Here is a 14,149-nt window from a genome sequence, read left to right on the forward strand (position 1 = left end):
GTTACCCTTTGATTGCTATCCTGACTTGGGTTACCCTTCTGATCCTGGGCCCATAAATCACGGGCAGACAACAGATTTATACCCTACACAGAATGATGATGCTATGGCACATCACTGTCAGAAAATGCCAAGAGGACATGTTGAAACACAGAGATCCATCAGTTATTACTGCATGCCCAGTTGTCTATGAACAAGGTCAACAACCCACTTACAAAGACTTAGCCTACTCTATTGTCAGGGAACTGCAGAAATCGGTACAGGAGAGTTTGTGATTCAGTTAACAGATGACGGTGCATACTCAAACCCCAGAGTGCAGATGGGCTATCCTCGTAATGTTTATGACATCATTACCCGGATCTCTGTTCAAATTAACTTTGTACTTTCAGTAAGCTGTAGATTTTGACAAGACTGTTTATTAGAGAGATTCAAGGTTAGCTGTGTAACTGTAGCGTCTTTCGGCATGCAGATAGCATTATATAATTCCTTACTTTAACACTGCTTAGCAAGATCTAAATTCTTCAACAGGAATGCTGATATATTGCATGTTTGGTAAAACTTGTCATATAAGATGTATACTGCCTTTTCAAGAATTTTGATTTAAAACTCTGATTGGACTGAATTAATACTGATTCTTTGCTCAGTTATAATGATGTTAGCTGTTACCACAAAAATTAGAAACTTGTATACCTGGAAAAATATTTGCAAGTTGGTACCCTCAGAGCATCATTTATCACTATGTGGATAATATTTTAGTTTGTGGACAGGAAGATTCATATTTGTAAGATACTGTGACCCCTTAGAAAATTCAGTAGATCCCTCCTTGGAAATATTTAGGCTGGATATTAACTGACCAAAATGTGGAACCACAGCAATTTAAAGCCTGATGTCAAAACATTGAATGATTTACAAGAGTTACTGGGAGCAATTAGCTGGGTGAAGCCCGTGGTAGGTTTAGCTAGTCATCAATTAAAGCATTTCTTTGCTCACTTCCCCATTAACATTATCTGCAGAAGCTATTCGAGGTTTAGATATAATTGGCTCATGACTCTACTGTAAAGGGAGGCAGAATTGTGCTAGCTTTACCTATTTGCTTGCTTTTTACCCCACAGCTTTAATAAGGTAATTTTATTGTGAATCTTTTGCCACGAAGAAACATGTGACAGCATTTCAAATAGGTACAGCTATTTAGTGATTCAAGTGTAGTTATTCTTCCTTGCCACTTCTAAATTGAAATTGGACTGTACAGTTTAAGTACATTGATGGACCACAAGTGAAGTAAACAGTAGCACACTCCTTTAGAATCACCTGAAACCATAACTTTGTAGCTGTTTATATACATGTGTCAGTCTTATGCACCCACTGACCTAACAGAGTTACATGTGCAAAACTCCTGGCAGTATTATATAACGAGGTCCTTGATGTTTTATCCCTAAATACTTATATCTCATTAGCTTTAATAGTCCAAGCTCAAATCTATTGTACAGGCAATCTGAAAAAGTTGTCTTACCATCTGTGAACTGAACAGGTTTTAAGTGCAATTTGCCAAGATAAACAGTGTTGTCATTTTTCTGAGTAAAGCTGCACTTTAAAAAACCCTGGCAAACTTATGCTTATACTAGAAAAGTACTGACTGTGACTAGGTATTTTCAATACTGTTTATAGTTACCATGAGCTATTCTCAAAATTAATTTATGTAAAACCCTAGAGTTCCATGTTGCTGCTATTTCATTTATGAATCAGTCCTTTGCTTGCATATTGTTCATTGATGCTTAACTGTTATATGACAAATTTTCGATAGCTTTCTTGTAACGATGGAATCAAAATGAGTTAAATTCGGGTGTATCTGAAACGTTTAAAGGAACACTCTCAACTTTGACTATAGTTTTGTTAAATTTAAGTGACGTTAAGGGTAAAGTCTGTTGCTTTTAAGCTCTGTCAAGTTTAAGTTCTATTAAGGTTAAATCTGTTAAATTTAAGTGTTGTTCAGTTTAAGTTCTGTTAAGTTTAGGTTCTATTTAGATTAATTTCCGTTCCATTTCAGTGATGTTAACTTTAGGTTCTGTTAGGCTTACTTTCTGTTAAGTGACAATAAGTTTGAGTGAAGTTAAGTTCTGTTGAAATATGCTCATTTAAATTAAAAGATACAGTTCCTTTGTTATAGAGATAAGATGGAACCGACTGAAAAAATTATGATGGAGAATTGGTAAGCAACTGTTGAAGAATACAATATAGTAAGTTGTGTAAAAATATGCGAAGATGCAGTTTATTAGATCCTTAATTTCATTGACAATTCTGTGAGTATAAATGTTCTACATTGGCCAATCAAGATAGTTATTCATAACAATCTTTGCTGTTTTATCTTCCATAGGTAGCACAGAAGGATGAGTAACAATTCCAAGTTATGGATATTATTAATTGTAAGCTGTTTAGTCCTTTCTTTCCTGCTTTTATTTTGCTTTATTGTCATATATGCATAGATGTGTGGAGAAATATAATCTCGATTTCTTAGAACAGTTACTGTTGCTGTATTAACGATTCTGAATATGTTGTTAATGTCATAGCGTGAATTCACGGATGTTTTATAAAGGGCATTATCCATAAGATATTATTTGATGTTACACATATGCATTCTTTTGGTTGGTTGCAGTTTGTTCATGGTACCACTGACTACTTAGCTAAGGATAAATGACAAAGCTGGCTGCTTTACAAACTTTCACATACTGTTGTGAAGTTATCTGCAAGGAATGTATAATTTTAAGAAATTTTCCCAACTGATACTAATAGAAGCTTGTTTATAGGATATGTTAGGGGAACCTTTCCAGTTAAGGTCTTGGCTCTGGCCAAGCCCTGGCCCTAGCTGGTCAGGAGGTATGCCTACAGACCCAGGTGTTTCTGCACTAAAAATGTAGTCAAGTCACTTTGACTTGACGATTTGGGCTTATAAAAAGCTAGAACCCCTTTTGAGGTAAACTTGGAAACCTTTCCCGGGAAGGGTTCTCCAGGTCCTCACTGTGAAACAGGGCTTGTCAGCTATTGCAGACTCTGGGTGATGGAACAGTATTTAGGCAATTGATCTATCATTCTAAATCACTATCTTTTCTCTCGTGCGCTAATGATTACATGTGTCACTTTGCTTATTTTTGCACGGTGTGAGTTTATTGTTTTATTACATGCATTGCTTTACTTTTATGTTGCCTTCATGTTCATAGTAAGAGATGCACGTTATCAAAAAAAGCAAAGGGGGAATATGGCTCCTCAAGAACAACTAGATAATGCAATATTTACGCTAAAATTTTTGAAAGCAGATCATTAATTTTGATCCTGGGCAGAGCGATACTGCTCTGAAGATTTGAGTGTGTGGAACCAATTTCTTAAAGTTTTACGTAAGGATCCACAATTGGGTGTGCAGTGGCAAGGCCTAGCTGATTTACTAACCTAGAGGAGAAGGTACGCATGTGTTTTATCGCCAACAGGTCTAAAGTGATTACCTGCTTGTCTGGACAAACATTGATCGCCTCCTAGAAGACGAGGCCCAGTGAGAGGAAAAATGACCTAATTTCCATCCAGCCTTCATAGCCAAGGCAGGAGCAGGGGTAGGGCTGCCTGGAACATGGCTGTGCCTGGAAGCTTAAAGAGGCAGCCTACCAGCTGAGGCCTTGTGTCCCACTGCACCCACCATCATATTGTTGTGTTACTGCTGACCTTCTTCAGTTATTCCCTGTTCCATGCTTCCAGAAAGACATTCGGTAATGCTAAAGTCAGCATTTCCAGCTAATGGTCTCCCTTCCGCCTAAATGGCACAGCCCCTGAGCTCCAGCCATATGACCTTTGGAACAGTGGTCATTTACTTCCAAGTGCAGAAGAAGCAGCTCTCTTCCTAGGGACATTGGACACCATCTTTTTGTTTTCCTATGCTGCGGGTCTCTTTGTCAGTGGCATGGTTGTTTTTGATGGGTTTTTATTAAATGTGATCTGTATTCCATGTATCTTATCCTGTGTCCAGCAGATGACCAGTGACAGTCTTAATAAGATAATGGCTTTACAGGTGAAGACTGTTTTGGAATTAGGGTACATGAACCCTTCGCATAAAAAACAAAGAAGGGGGAGATGCTGTGGATTAGTAAAACTTTACAAAATGAAGGCCTTGTTACCCTTGTAAAATCATGGCTTACTCCTGTTACTTCAGCTAAGTAGAAAAGGACTCTGGGAATGACTCAGCTGCAATAGAGGTAGAAAACAAGTTATATAACCATAGAAAAACAAGTTATATAACCATCGCATGTTCACATCGTGGCTTATGGTGGTTGGTTGAATTATGTTTGTTGTGTTTCAAAGGTAACTGATAAAGGCCTAATTGCTTAAAAAGGCCTGTTTTTTTCAATAAGCAACTTCCCTTTTGCACCTGCCTGGAGGGCCTGTGTCATTTTACATCGTTACAGCATTGCTTATTGCAGCGGGCTGGTGTCTTGGGTTACAATGAAAAGGTGTAACCAAAAGTATGTATTCTATTACCATCTTCATAAGCTGTTAAAATAGGTGGGGCAATGGTTTTTATCTTCTCCATGAGTCAGCCCTGATAACTCCCTCTGGGAAGCTATCTCCGCTAATGGGCCATCAAGGTCTCACAGCATGACTCATAGAATTACATCACCCCATTGTGAGATGCCCTGCCCAGGGGAAGGAATCAAACATTCCTACCTGTATATAATCTGAGGCTTGGAACACCACGAGAGCACTACCACTGGATTCCCAGAGGACAGGAGCTCAATACCATCTACTGGACCTCCAGAGAAAGACCAGATCTTTCTATAGGATCACCGCTTTGACAAAACCACATCCATCACTCCAATGGGACTGTAGCCACCATTTAATCGGACTGCTACCACCACCCTGACCAACAGGTTGTCAGGTTGTATCCTGACTCTTTATGTTTAAGTCAGTGTTTCTGTACTGTTGCATTTCTTTTAACTTTCCTATTAAATTTTAGTTCTGAGTTGGAATCTCCCGCTGGTTTGTTTTCAAACTAGTACAGCTGGTCATTTGGAGGATCCTTCCAGTAATCAAGTGCCCTGAGCGATGGGTAAATAGCATGTTGTCATACACACTGATTACATATTCATTAGCTATCCCCGCTTGCTTCCCATATATATATTACTGAATTTTATATACTTGCACCCCTTATTGGAAGTCCTTGTATGGTTCTTTGGGGGACTTCTTTGGTGGTCTTCAATGCCCGGTGTCCTTTTGAAGTGGCTATTCCTCGACCCCTGTTGTTTTGTATAACGTTTGCTTTGTCAGCCTTGCAGAGCTGACCTGGCATCCTGTTTGCATTTTGCATGACTTCTATTTGCTGAAATTACATCCTGAATCTACTTCTCCAAGGTTATGCTGTTCTGTTCTACTGTCCTGATCACTATCTTGTTAACCACATCCATATGCACATGACTACATCCGTCCTTCCATTTGACTCCAAAGAACTGGATCTCCTGTGCAGGTCCCTTGACCTTACTTTATGGCAAACCCAGCTTTCAGAACATTCTGAACTATTCTTTTTCCCCTCTCTCAAACACTTCTTCTGCCTCACTGCCTCCTACTGAGTCAAGATTATGAAGAGTTAAACTTTAGCTAGGAGTTAGAAGCAATTTGTACTGATTGAACCAAAAGATAAGTTAACAAAGAGTTAGAAATTTAGCCAAGAAGTATAGTGCTATTCACTATTATGTACCTGTCTGAAACTTTGCTTATAGTAAATGAACTGTCATAAGGACAAAAGAAGATGATAGAATTATAGCTAGCACTTAGATTGCATGATCAAATACAGGCAGGAGGTATGGACCATCTCCAGAAGGCTTGTCAAGGCTTGCCCACAATAGAAGGTAGAAAGTTCATGGTGATGAAGAGATCCCTGACTTCATCTTTCAAGACCACTGACACAAATCAAGACCACCGACCCAAATCAAGAAAAGAAATGCGCATGCACAAAGGACTAGTAACCTCATTTTAATAGGAAGCGGGAATGGGAGGTGCTGGAGATATGTATATGATTAATATGCAACATTTTGTGAAATAAATAGAGGGCAAATAACCGTGTAAGCGGCTGGCACAACTCTAGGAGGCGACTCCTGTGCTGCCCGCCGGCGTAATAAACATACCACTTTCTAACTTTAATTAATTAGAGAGTTTTTGTCCATGAATACCGGGTTTTTTAACGATTTATTCTGGCGAGCCAGGCAGGAGACAGTTCTGTTTGGCTGTGAGACCAGCCCGGGCTGGTGGACTCCTCGGGGCGCCCCTGGGATATTCCTGGAGAGAGGGCTCCACTGCCCGGATTGTTCATCCAGCAGCAGACAAGGACTCCTGACTACTAAAACTCCGGACAAAACGGTATGTTTAAAGGAAAATACTAAAATAGTTTACAGTGACCTATAAGGCGTACGCGTGGTCAGGGAAGGCTATTGGTAAGTCATAGGAGACATCCTACACACAACTCATGCCTGTGTAGTGTGCTTGCAAGATGCAGTGGTATTTAGTCAGTGGTATTTAGTTACCAGCAGAGGGAGAGAGCCGTAGAGGGCTTGGTCGACCAGCAGAAGGGGAATTCTGCCATCTGTTGTGCCATAGAGGGCTGGGTCTGCTAGCAATTTGGGGCTAGCAGTTTTAAAGGCAAATCTTATTTATGGTTGTTATGTTGTTGTAAGTGTGTCCTGACTGTGAGAGGGACTGTGTGAGAGCTTGTTGAGACATGCTATTAGCACGAAGCGAGAGAGGAGCTTGGACCCGCGGTTCTGTTCTCGGGCAACCAGAGAAAAACAAAGCAAGTGTGGTGGATGTTTAAAAGCGAACGCTATGTGTTGTGTGTGTGGTTTTTTTTATTGTGATTGTGGCATGTATATTTTAGCAATGGGGGAACGGTATTCGCTGTAACACCCAGTGTTCACACTAAAAGGGCCCGAACTGTGATGTATTTTTAGACTAACACTGCCATCTTACGTCAAAAGCTATAATTGCAACCTAAGCAAAGGGATAAAAAGAATGAGGTTTATTAAAGGAAAATAATGGGAGCTAACCAGAGTAAAGAGATCCCCAGAACTAGCCCTTTAGGATGCATTTTATCACACTGGAAAGAATTGGTGGGTTATGGTGGCACAGAGAATAAAAAAGCTCTTATTAAGTTCTGTACACAATGGTGGCCACTCTATAAGCTTGAGGGAAATGTCAAATGGCCACCAACTGGGACTCTAGATTATGAAACCCTGCTACAGTTTATGTTTTTCCTAAGGCGGGAGCATAAATGGGAAGAAGTGATATATGCTCATTTGTTTTTCTCTCTCCTGAACCTTCCGGAGTGGCAGAGGGATTGTAGAATTGGGGCCCTTTCTGATCCCTTAGTATTGGCCCTTGAAAAAGATAAGGCTAAGAAGGAAAAGCTTAAGTGATGTTGCAGTACATGTTCAATAAATCAACACTGCACACACCCTGATAAAGTATATCCAGTTGACACACAGGAACAAGAGCTGGGGGATCTGTTTAGACTACCACCCGGGAGGCAAAGGGGGCTGGGGGGAGAAGCAGCCCCGATCCCAACTGCACCTTCCACCTCATTCTCTGGGGAAGGACCAATTCCAATTTCTATTTCACCCCCCGCTCCAATCTCTATTTCAACTCCAGCTCATACTTTAACTAAAGCTATCACAGATTTTACTCCAGCTCCAGCTACAAGCACAGCCAAATCAACTCTGATTTCGGCTCCAACTTCAACTTCTATTCCACCTCTCACCTTCACCCCTGAGTCTATACCATTGCCTAGTAGTGACAGCAAGAAGGAGGAACTGCTCTCTCCAAGGGGTCCTGTAGCATCCCGGGCTCAAAAACAAACTAAGAAAATTATACAAGCACCCTTGAGGGAGGGAGTAGTTTCTGAAAGGAGAAAAATGTTGGTTAAAATCCCCTTTTCTACACCGGATTTAGAGGCTTGGGAAAAAATTGCTAAGCAGTATAGGAACGACCCAATAGGGGTTGCAAAGAAATTCAAATTTATGGTTAAGCAGCATCGACCTGACTGGTTGGATCTCCAGCTGTTGTTAGATGCCTTCACGGAAGCAGAAAGACAATTAATTTTGAAAGCAGCAGGGAATTTAGCAGAAGATGCTTGTCAAATAGAACAGAGGAGAGTTAAAGATGCTTTTCCTCTCCAAGATCCACAATGGAATCCTAATGATGATGTGGATATAGAAAACTTAATGAATTATCAAGATTTTATAGCAAAAGAGATGGAGAGGGCAATTCCTAAAACTATAAACTGGTCAGCCCTATATGCAATTAAGCAAGGCCCCTCGGAAGCACCCTCTGAATTTTTAGGACATTTGCAAGATGCAATGCATTGTCATACAACACTAGACCCTGAGTCTGAGGAGGGGATGCAACAGTTAGTAAGCTTATTTATAGGGCAATCTACCGGGGACATTAGGCGCAAACTCCAGAAGATATGGGGCCCGACTGCACGAAATTTAGACACTTTGTTAGAAGAGGCATGGAGAGTTTTTAGCAACCGGGAAGAAGGGTGTAAGCAAGGGATGAGAGAATTAGTGGCAATGGTAAAGGAAGGGGAGAAAGAGAGACACAGGCAAGGACCACCATGGCTGGGGAGAGACCAATGTGCTTTTTGCAGGAAAACTGGACATTGGAAGAATTAGTGCCCAGAACGAAGAAAAGGTGATGCTCAAAGAAGAGGAGACCGGAAAGGGGAGGGGCTGTTTGCTAAAAAAGACTGAGGGGGATCGGAGGTTCTCACCCTAGGGGAACCTCTGGTTATAATCAAACTAGGGAACAAAGAAAAAGAAATAGAATTTCTGATAGACACAGGGGCAACATATTCGGTTTTAAATGAAGCTTTAATGCCAATAACAGATGATTATGTCATGGTACAGGGAGCGACTGGCCGATCTGAAAGAGCATATTTTTACAAACCACTGAAATACAAACTTGGGAAATGATGGGGAATTCATAAGTTTTTATACATGCCTAATGCTCCAACAGCACTTTTGGGAAGGGATTTACTGGAGCAGTTAGAGGCAAAAATAATATTCAAAAATAGGGAGGTTACTTTGGAGGTAAAAGATCAGCAATATGTGGAGTTATTAAGCCTGATGCTAATAACAAATGAAATCAAGGTTGAAAGTGAAGAAGAGATCAACAAGAAAATAATGGATCAGGTATTTCCTGGGGTATGGGCTTCTAATATACCAGGGAGAGCAAAGAATGCACTCCCAGTGCAAATCAAGCTCAAAGAAGGGAAACAGCCAGTTAGAATTAAACAATATCCTCTGAAGAAGGAAGACAGGGAAGGAATTAACCCTACAATTGAAAACTTCTTGCAGATCGGGCTATTAAAATAGTGTCAGTCTGAATTCAATACTCCTATTTTGCCTGTTAAAAAGCCTGATGGATCATACCGAATAGTACAGGATTTAAGAGCTATTAACAAAATAACAGAAGATTTGTACCCAGTGGTTGCCAATCCTTACACTTTGCTAACCTGTTTAACACCCGAACTAACTTGGTTTACCGTTTTAGATTTAAAGGATGCTCTCTTTTGCCTTCCTCTCCATGAGGCCAGCCAGAAAATTTTTGCATTTGAATGGGAAAACCCCAGAACTGGACGCAAAGTTCAGTTCACTTGGTCTGTGCTACCCCAAGGATTTAAGAACTCCCCCACGATATTTGGGGAGCAACTTGCAAGAGAACTGGAATCCTGGGAAACTCCATCAGGAGGACAGCTGTTACAATATGTGGACAACCTCCTGATAGCTACTAAGAGACTTGTGTGGAGTGGACAGTAAGCCTCTTAAACTTTTTGGGTCTACAGGGATATCAAGTATCCCGGAAGAAAGCCCAGATGGTGAGGCAAACAATTGTGTACTTGGGCTATGAGGTCAGTGCTGGACAAAGAACCTTAGGACAGGATCGCAAGGAAGCAATATGCCAGACCCCAAAACCCCACACAGTAAAGGAACTGAGAACCTTTTTGGGCATGACAGGGTGGTGTAGACTGTGGATTTATAATTACAGGTTGCTGGTTAAACCCCTATATGCCTTGGTTGCGGAAGGAAACAGAGACCTACAATGGACAAAAGAAACTACACAAGCCTTCGACCAACTAAAGAAGGCCCTCATGTCAGCTCCAGCCCTGGGAGTTCCAGATGTGAGTATGCCATTCTTTTTGTTTTCCCACGAAAAGCAGGGGATTGCTTTGGGAATACTAGCACAAGACCTGGGCCGATATCGCAGGGCAGTTGCCTACCTTTCTAAACAGCTAGATGCAGCAGCTAAGGGATGGCCAGGGTGCCTCAGAGTTGTTGCAGCAGTGGCAGTGAACATCCAGGAAGCACGCAAATTCACCCTGGGCCAGAAGATGACTGTGCTAGTGTCCCACACAGTGTCAGCGGTCCTGGAGATGAAAGGCGGGCACTGGCTTTCCCCACAGAGATTCCTGAAATATCAAGCTATAATGGTAGAACAAGATGATGCAGAAATTCTGGTAACTAATATTGTGAACCCAGCTTCTTTCCTCAGTGGTAGTCTGGGAGAACCAGTGATCCATGATTGCCTGGAGACCATCAAAGCCACCCACTCCAGCCGCCCGGATCTGAAGGACACCCCTCTTGAGGACACTGAGACCTGGTTCACTGATGGGAGTAGTTATGTCATCAGTGGGAAAAGACATGCTGGGTATGCAGTTACCACAAACAGAGAAGTAATAGAGTCTGGACCATTACCAACCAACACCTCTGCACAGAAAGCTGAAATAATTGCCTTAACCCGAGCATTAGAACTAGCAAAATAAAAGAAAATCAATATTTATACAGACTCAAGGTACGCATTTGGGGTGGTTCATGCACACGGGGCCATTTGGAAAGAGAGGACTGCTAAACTCACAAGGGAAAAACATTAAACATGCACAAGAAATAATAAAATTATTGGAGGCAGTTCAACTACCTGAAAAAGTGGCCATCATGCACATCAAAGCACACCAGAAAGTGAGCTCTGAATTGGAAGAAGGGAATGAGTTGGCAGACAGAAAGGCAAAAGAAGCAGCTAAAACTGAGGTAACTATTGAGACAGTAGAAGCAGCCTTAATCCCAGAGGGACAAATTTCCATTGAAGGTAAGACGAGGTATAATAAAAAAGATAAAAAACTTATTGCACAGGAAAATGGAAGTTATAACCAAGAAGGGTGGGCTATCACAGATGAAGGGAAAGGAAGACTTGTAATACCCTCTTACATGTTATGGCCATTAGTGAAAGAGGAACATGAGAAAACGCATTGGGGAATAGACGCTTTGGGGAATAGACGCTTTGTATAACTACTTAAGAGACAGAATTGTAGCCAGAAATTTGCGAGGTACAGTAATTCAAGTAACCCATCAATGTAGTCTTTGCCTCCAAACTAATCCCAAGAATATTCCTAAACCAAAGCTTGGACAAACTGGGAAAGGCTATGGGCCTGGGCAGCAATGGCAAATTGATTTCTCAGAGCCGCCCAGGAAAGGGGGGTATCGATACCTTTTGGTGTTAACAGATACCTTTTCAGGATGGCCAGAAACTTTCCCTACCAGAACTGCCAGAGCATGAGAAGTAACAAAAGTATCGTTACAGGAAATAATACCACATTTTGGGGTCCCAGCCACAATGTCCTCAGATAGAGTGCCACACTTTATTTAAAGAATTGTGCAGCAAATTAGCCGCCACCTAGGCATAGATTGGGAACTTTACACTCCATATCATCCTCAGTCTAGTGGCCAGGTGGAAAAAATGAACCATTTGATTAAACAACAAATTATTAGGTTAGGACAAGAGGCAAAATTACCTTGGCCTCAGGCTCTTCCATTAGTATTATTACGAATTCGGACCAAACCAAGAACAAAAGAAAAACTAAGTCCTTTTGAAATATTGTATGGAAGACCATACGGGGTCCAAGAGGGGACAACTTCCACTCAAGCAGGGGAAGAAACCCTACACAGATATATGGTGGCCTTAAACACACAACTTAGAGAAATTGAGAAATGTGGCTGGGGCTTGAAGCAGAGAATTGGTGGGGCTCGAAGCAGAGAATTGGATGGGCCAGTATATGATATACAACCTGGGGATTATGTATATGTCAAGTCTTTTGCAGAAAAGACTCTGGAACCGCAGTTGGAAGGACCATTCCAGGTGCTCCTCACCACGTTCACTGCAATCAAGATCAAGGAACAGAGTGCCTGGATTCATCACACCAGAGTAAAGAAAGCTCCTGAAGAATTCGAGAAAGTCACCCCTGGTGACAATGAACTGAAATTAAAACTTACTCAGGAAAGTAAATAGTGTGTGTGGGTAAAATGTTAGAATAGCTTAACATTTTAAAATGGATAATCAAGTAGGTACAATTTGGGGGGTTGTAGTTTTTGTGATTATTGCTATAACCACTGTTGTAGGTAGTGTAATACCGCATACATATAAGGTGACTGGTGTGTATAAGTGCCAAGGGAAAGCTTATGACCCTTACTCCCGTCAGCCTCTGGGTCAGATGTTAAGAGTTGCAAATGCAACTGTTTGGCAAGGAAATAACATTTGGGGATGTGAATATGCATTCGTTCAAGACGGATTCCATGAAGCTCACCAAGAACCCATGAAATTTATCCAAATTGGCCCAGAATGCTGTGACAAATGCTTAACTAGCTGTTCTGAGTTCAGACTTAAAATAGAGGGATGTGCAGTTAAAGATTTTAAAATTGACTTTAACATAACCCAAATTTGTACTCAAACTAAGGTTAAGACAACTCCACCAACACCAAGAGAGACCACGGCCACTCCAATTCAAACCCTCTTAGAACCCTTAGCTCCCATAATTACCAAAATTGGGCCATATGTTATTAAGAAGACAGAAATTCAAAAGTTGTTGGTTAATCCAGAATGGTCTTTAAAGCAGGTAGAAATGGCAATGCATGTAAACACATCAGCTATTTGACCCAAGTGTACCCCTTTTCTGAAAACTTCCTTTATGGATTGGACCACCTGGCTGCAGAAGCGTATGCCCCATATGTCTAGACAAAAGAGAGACCTTACTGGGTTATTGGGAACAGGACTGGGGGTTTTGAACACCATGGATTCAGAAGTACTAATGAATAAATTGACAGCAATTGGGAGTAATATGGTCAAATTACAGCAACCTTTGCAATCCTCTTTATTGGCACTGGGTACTAGCCAATGGAAATTGTCCAAAATATTACCCGAGTGGGAAAACACAGAAGAACAGGACCATGAGGTAATAATTAATGCTCTAGGCACAGCTAGTGAAAACATTTCTTTGGCCCTTGGATGTATACAGGCACAGCTGTGGATGCAATCAGTGGCTGCTTCAATCATTAGGGAAGGGGAAGAAGGCATATTCCCTGCTGAAATTCGTAAAATTGTCTGAGACAATGCCTTGGATTTGGAGAGAGAACTCCAACCCTGGTGGATTTTAGTTAATTTCACCTATAATCCCACGACAAGTATGGTAACAGCCTTCATTTTAACTATACACAAGGCATCAGTGAGTTTAATACACCCAATTGTCGCTTTAGGATTAAACCATGAGAAGACCATATTATATCCTTCTGAACACAGAGTGTGGGCATGAAAAGTTGAAAGGAAAATGGCAAACTATTAACTTAGAACCCTGCTCTATGAGAGAGCAACTAGGGTTCATATGTGAAGGAAATATAGAGGATAGCAAAGACATCTGTCTGGATACAGAGCAAAGCATATGTCACTTTTAAATGCATCCCATTAACCAAACAACCCTGCTTGGGTATACAGGACAAGGCTGTGTCTGCCTTAGAACAGCATGCCCTACTATAATGGTGGATGAAATAATTGTGAATGAAAGTTTAACTTACGCATTTGTAACTTTGTCAAAATCAAAGGATGTGACTTTTCCTATCAGGCACCTGTCCTATTGCACCAACACATAGAAGCAAATTTGACCACTGTGCAAGAAATACTGCCTGTGCCTATAGGAATGAACTTAACCTTGGTCACACAATTGCTGAAACACAATGAACTAAAGGAAATTCTTAAAGAGGTTAAAAATGAGGGAAAGAAAACTTTGATTATGATACATCATAACACA

This window comes from Coloeus monedula (assembly GCF_965178545.1).
Source record: "Coloeus monedula genome assembly, chromosome: W".
Classification (NCBI taxonomy): Eukaryota; Metazoa; Chordata; class Aves; order Passeriformes; family Corvidae; genus Coloeus; species Coloeus monedula.